The sequence below is a fragment of the Capricornis sumatraensis genome, chromosome 2 (genome assembly GCF_032405125.1).
Source record: "Capricornis sumatraensis isolate serow.1 chromosome 2, serow.2, whole genome shotgun sequence".
In the NCBI taxonomy this organism is placed as follows: Eukaryota; Metazoa; Chordata; class Mammalia; order Artiodactyla; family Bovidae; genus Capricornis; species Capricornis sumatraensis.
The window spans coordinates 113,713,023-113,719,995 of record NC_091070.1 but is presented as its reverse complement, the minus strand read 5'-3'; the positions used below and the strand labels follow the sequence as shown (position 1 = coordinate 113,719,995).

The following is a 6,973-nucleotide window of genomic DNA, read 5'->3' as shown; positions in this document are numbered from 1 at the left end:
ATGGGGTTGCAAAGAGTCTGATATGACTGAGCAACTGAACTGAACTGAACTGATGGAAGCTTTTAGAGAAGGAAATGGCAACCCACTCCAGTATTCTTGCCTGTGAAACTCCGTGGACAAACGAGCCTGATGGGCTACAATCCACGTGGCCCCAGAGTCAGACACGACTGAGTGACTGAGCATGGCAACTTTAACTTAGTCATTTACTTTTTCATTTACTTAGTCATTTACTTGTTTCAAAAAACCATGAGAGAGGCAATCTTGTTGGAGAATCGCCACAATTTCCTGCTTCAATAGTGCTTGGACAGAACTTCGTGCTCGTCCCTTGCCTTGGCCAGCTGCTCAGAGTCAGCCCTCACCACCACCCACCCAGAGCCCTCTACCCACCCTAGGCCCTCACCTCCACCTCTCAGCCACCTGCCAGGATGACTGCATCCTCTTGCAGATGCTGCCTGGACTACTGCCAGGACTCGGAGGATGCCATCAACTACCCCACTGGAGCTGTTTGCCTGCTACGTCTATGTCATACTATTTTGACTGTGATGATATGGCTTTGAAGAACTTTTTGAAGTACTTTCTTCACCAATCTTGTGATGAGAGGGAACATGCTGAGAAACGAATGAAGCTGAAGAACCAGTAAAGTGGCCGAATCTTCCCTTAGGATATTAAAGAACTAGACCTTGATGACTGGGAGGATGGGCAGAATGCAATGGAATGTGTGCTACATTTGGAAAAAAGTGTGAATCAGTCACTACTGGAACTGCACAAACTGACCACTGACAGAAATGACCCCCATTGTGTGACTTCACTGGGACTCTACCTGAACGAGCAGGTGAAATCCAACAAAGAACTGAGTGACCATGCAACCAACCTGTGCAAGACGGGGGTCCCCCGAGTCTGGCATGGCAGAGTATCTCTTTGACAAGCACATACTGGGAAACCGTGATAATGAGAGCTTAGCCTTATGCTGACTTCCCATAGTCACAGGGATGACTTCCCTGGTCATCAAGGCAGTGCATCTGTGTTTGGGTTATACCTACTTAAGTTCTTTCCTTAGTACCATTCCTTCAAATAAAGTAATTTGGTATGCCACCCTCCCCTCACACCCCAAAAGGAAAAAAAAAATGTTGGAAAAAGATTTGAGAAGTCTGTATGCCGAATCACTTCAGTCATGTCTGACTCTTTGTGATCCTATGGACCATAGGCTGCCAGGCTCCTCTGTCCAGGCAAGAGTACTGGAGTGGGTTGCCATACCCTCTCCAGGGGATCTTCCTGACCCAGGGATTGAACCTACATCTCTTATGTCTCCTGCATTTGCAAGTGGATTATTTACCACTAGCACCACCTGGGAAGCCCTTCAGAAGTCTGTGCTTAATCACTCAGTGGTGTCCAACTCTTTGTGACTATAGCCTGCCAGGCTCCTCTGTCCATGGGATTGTCCAGGCAGGAATACTGGAGTTGGTTGACATGCCCTCCTCCAGGGGTTCAGTCCAACCCAGGGATTGAACCCAGGCCTCCTGCATTGCAGATGGATTCTTTACCATCTGAGCCACCAGGGAAGCCCTCAGAAGTCCAAAATGTGTCATCTGATGGATGACCTGGTAGATCTGCTTTAGAGAATGAGTTAATAATATCTCATATTAAAGTCTGACTTCAACCAAGCTTTTAAAAACTTGTGGTTGTAGAACTTCTAGAATCTGCTTACTATGTCCTTCAAAGCATGATGTGTGCTTTTCTTCTTAAAAAGAAATGGCTAACGAAAGCTGAAGTTTAACAGTTAAAAGTAGACAGTGATAATGGATAATTGAAAGTTGTCCATGGAGCAGGAAATGGCAACTCACTCTAGTGTTCTTGCCTAGGAAATCCCATGGATGGAGGAGTCTGGCAGGCTACAGTCCATAGCGTTGCAGAAGAATCAGACACAACTTAGTGACTAAACAACAACAGATGTGTATGCCATGGATATTAGCACAGCACCACTTTCAGCAATGTCATAAAATCTAACATCCTTTGCAGGATATTGAGTTTCATGCTGCCTTTTGTTTGCATTTAATTTTTATTTTGAACAACAGACAACAAATGACTCAGCAGTGATATTGATTCAAAGGCCATGAATCAGTTCAATGATTTGCTGGTAAATCTTGAACACCCACTTGTCAGAAAAACAAAGAGATCTGGTTTATAGTGTTTCCCAATTGCTTCGTATAGATTCTCCACTGTGGTCTATTCCAAGTGACCAAATGTGATGTCACTGAATGTGGAGTTGGAAAGGCACATGTCCACCATTTCTGAGAGCCTGTATGAGCCAGCTCCGGGAGCAAACTCCCAGAGATAGTGAAAGACAGGGAAGCCTGAGGAGTGTTGCAGTCCATGGGTTGCAAAGAGTCGGACATGACTTGATGACTCAACAACAATAATTAATTAGAAAGTGAGCCTTGAGTGTTTACTAATGCTTCAACTGGTTAGTTTTTAGTGGGTATTTCCATGTTGTAATGACTTGTCTTCCTAGTAAACCTTGTATAACCTATAGGATTCAATAATTAAGATTCTCATGTATATCATATAAAGTTCCCTAGAGCTACCCTAAGAAAGTAAATAAAAATCTTGGCAATATTTCATATTGTCTCTAGAGCAGACCCTGATTTACTCTCAGGGGATTCCCTGGTAACTCAGCTGGTAAAGAATCCTCCTGCAATGCAGGAGACCCCAGTTCGATTCCTGGGTTGGGAAGATCCACTAAAGAAAGGGTAGGCTATCTACTCCAGTATTCTTGGGCTTCTCTGGTGACTCAGCTGGTAAAGAATCTGCCTATAATGCAGGGGACCCTGGTTCGATCTTTGGGTTGGGAAGATCCCCTGCAGAAGGGAACCATTACCCACTCCAGTATTCTGGCCTGGAGAATTCCATGGACTGTATAGTCCATGGGGTCTCAAAGTGTCAGACACGACTGAGTCAATTTCACTTTCCCTGTATCTTGGTGAGTTCTCCTTTCCTCCAAAACAATACTCCCAAACCCACCACCACTCCTACATTCAGGGATTAAATAGCAGATCCTTCACATCTTTTTAGCAATATTCTCCAGAAATACAATGAGACTTGAAATGAGGTCTAAATTCCTCTGTATTTCTTTTACCTCCCCCAAAGCACAGGAACTGAATTTTTGTACCCCTCCCCCAACCCATCCAATTCATATGTGGGACTTTGTTTTGAGAAAGGGCTTTTAAAAAGGTAATTTTGGTTAAGTGAGTTTGTAAGTGTTGGGTCTTAATCGAATATAACTGATGTTCTCTTTAGAAGAGGAAGTGACACAGAGAGGCACACACACAGAGAAAAGACTACTCAAGGACACAGCAAGAAGGCAGCCATCTGCAAGCCAGGATGAGAGGTCTCTCTAGAAACCCATCCTGTCAGCACCTTGATCTTGCTTGACTTCTAGAGTCCAGAATAGTAAGAAAATAAATGTCATTTGTTTAAGCCACCCAATATGTGGTATTTTGTTATTGCAGCCTTAGCGATCTAATACAAAAATGAATCATTAGAATGACCTTGAACATCATGTAGTTCCTCCTGGTAAATGCATTTGACCCTGGGATATGTGCAAACATGTTTGTAAGCATAAATTTATGTATTACTCTTTTTAATTTGGTACACAGTTTACTGTCATTTAAAGATGGTTGAGAAGGTTGATCTTGGACAGTCTGTAGATAATTGCAACTATATCTACCAGATGACATGTAACTATTTGATTCCAAAAAATTCACTCACTTGGGGAATTACTGTAATTAAAATAAAACGTTCTTGCATATATATATATATATAGGAAAGTTGACCAGATATCATTTTGGTTTTCTTCCTTTATTCTGAATTCTTCAGAAGAGAAATATTGCATTCTCCTAATAACCAATATTTGAGGCATGTTATTTTTTATTTTTTTTCAGACATGTAGTTGTAGAATATTTCCAGGGTATCCAAGTGTACTGAAACAGTATGAGAAAAGACAACAAATGATGCACAGCATCCAAACTGGAAAAAATTAAGCAACAGGAGGATAGTGAACGATAAGTCTTCTCACCAACAAAAATGTGTCAGTAATTTCCCCTAATTTATTTTTGTCCTGAAGAAACTTTCTCAGGGGAATAGGTGTGAATATGCAGGGAGTTTGGGCTTCCCAAGGCTTCCCTGGTGGCTCAGATGGTAAAGAATCCAACTGCAATTTGGAAGACCTGAATTCAATCCCTGGATTGAAAAGATTCCTTGGAGGAGGGCCTGACAACCTACTCTAGTATTCTGGCCTGGAGAATTCCATGGACAGAGGAGCCTGGTGGGCTACAGTCCATGGGGTCGCAAAGAGCTGGGCATGACTGAGCTCTAGTGGTAAAGAACCCTCCTGCCAAAGCAGGAGATGTAAGAGATGTGAGTTTGATCCCTGGGTCAGGAAGATCCCATGGAGGAAGGCATGACAACTCCCTTCAGTATTCTTGCCTGGAGAATCCCATGGACAGAGGAGCCTGACAAGCTACAGTCCATAGGGTCACAACTGAAGTGACTTAGCATGCATGCACGCATGTAGTGAGTTTGAGAAGAGCTTCAGTTGGCATGCTGTCCTTAGAGAATGTACTCTAGGAGAAATCCCATATATATGTATGTGTGTGTGTGGGTGTATGTGCACGCAATGTGGCAGTGCTTCCTTCAGAGCTTTCATTTCATCCAGCACCAGAGTTCTCACTAGTGAAAAAGTCTATAAATGTACTGAGTTTGAGAAAATGTTTCAGTACATCACACCCTCAGTGAGTACTGCAGAGGCTTGCCTGTACTATAAAAACAGAGACAGTTTTCATTTAAGTCTCAGATCTCATTGTCTATCAGAGAACACCTTTTTTTTTTTTTTTTCCCCTGCCATCTTTCAGGGAGAAGACAACCTGGCAGAAATACTGAAAAAATTACTGAAGAGAGAAAAATACTTTCTTAGGCCACTGAGAAGGATAATTGCAAATTGTCTGCTGATGTCAGTTAGTCTACGGAAAAAATGGGGTGGGGTCAGTTTGAATCAGGACTTTAGGTTCTATTTGAGTTGAAGAAATTGGTCAGCCATGGAGATCCCTCAGTATCTCCTGTCCACATACCCTGACCACTGTTACCACTGTTCCATTACTTGGCCCAACATCAGGCCTATCGCTTTTCAGAGTTACACTCTCCTCTGTTTCTTTTGGCGATGTCCATAGCATGTGGGACGAGGGATCGATCCCCTGCAGTGGAAGCATGGAGTCTTAACCACACTGGACCACCAGGAAAATCCCATGCTCTCCTTTCTGTGTTCTCATATCTGTGTGGACTATATTTGTGATTGCAGTACCATGACCTCCACTTGCTTCAGCCTCTAGTCCTTTTACCCATCTCTTTATGCTCCAGTATTTTTGGGCTTCCTTTGTGACTCAGCTGGTAAAGAATCTGCCTGCAATGTGGGAGACCTGGGTTTGATCCCTGGGTTGGGAAGAACCCCTGGGAAAGGGAAAGGATACCCACTCCGGTATTCTGGCCTGGATAATTCCATGGACTATACAGTCCATGGGGTTGCAAAGAGTCGGACATGACTGAGCGACTTTCACTTTTGATCAGCTGGGCTTCCCTGGTGGGTCAGATGGTAGAGAATCCATCTGCAGTGCAGGAGACCTGGATTCCATCCCTGGGTAGGGAGGATCCCTTGGAGAAGGGACTGGCTACCTGCTCCAGTATTCTTGCCTGGAGAATTCCATGGACAGAGGAGCCTGGTGGGCTACAGTCCTGCTATCATAAAGAGTCGGACACAATTTAGCAACTAACACTTTTGATCAGCTTCTTTATTCTCTTGTCTTGGATTCAGGAGCTAGAATTCAGATTCTTTATCACTATGTATAATGTTCCTCTCTATGCATTTCATTTTCACTTGAAAGTGAAAGGATTGGATTAGTTAAAGTTGAAGTCACCTCTCACTCTTTGGTAACTGGGGTTAAGCCTTGCTGACTCCCTCCTACTGGGAATTCCCTGAGGTTACACACTATCTTCCCAGCTGACTGATAAATCTAATTGAAGAAAGGGTTCCTGGGAAAAGACACTCTACAGTAGAAGCAAAAGCAAGAATAATTGTACAAATGTAGATGGTGCTTCTTGATTGTTGTTCAGTCTCTCAGTCATGTCTGACTCTTTGGGACCCCATGGACTGCAATACGGCAGGCCTCCCTGTCCTTCACCGTCTCCCAGAGCTTGCTCAAACTTATGTCCATTGAGTCGGTGATGCCATTCTCCTGCCCTCAATCTTTCCTGGGATCAGGGTCTTTTTCCTGTGACTCAGCTCTTCAAGTGGCCAAAGTATTGGCACTTCAGCTTCAGGATCAGTCCTTCCAATGAATATTCAGGGTTGATTTCCTTTAGGATTGACTGGTTTGATCTCCTTGCTGTCCAAGGGACTCTCAAGACTCTTCTCCAACACCACAGGTCAAAAGCATCAATTCTTTGGCACTCAGTCTTCTTCACGGTCCAACTCTCATATCCATACATGACTACTGGAAAAACCATAACCTTGACTAGACAGACCTTTGTTGGCAAACCACTGTCTCTACTTTTTAATATGCTGCCTAGATTTGTCATAGCTTTTCTTCCAAGGAGCAAGCATCTTTTAATTTCATGGCTGCAGTCACCATCTGCATGATTTTGGAGCCCTCAAAGTCTGTCACTGTTTCTATTGTTTCCCCATCTAATTTTGATGAAGTGATGGGACTGGATGCCATGATCTTAGTTTTCTGAATGTTGAGTTTTAAGCCAGCTTTTTCATTCTCCTCTGGCACCTTCATCAAAAGGCTCCCTAGTTCCTCTTTGCTTTCTGCCATCTGCATAGCTGATATATCTGAGGTTATTGATATTTCTTCTGGCAATCTTGATTCCAGCTTGTGCTTCATCACTTTGCATGATGTACTCTACCTATAAGTTAAATAATCAC

The 6,973-nt window shown here is 43.4% G+C and overlaps 1 pseudogene; it reads left to right on the top strand.

The window, feature by feature from the left end:
• Nucleotides 1-425: 425 nt before the first annotated feature.
• Nucleotides 426-971, top strand: LOC138097858 (ferritin heavy chain pseudogene; annotated as a pseudogene).
• Nucleotides 972-6,973: the final 6,002 nt, after the last annotated feature.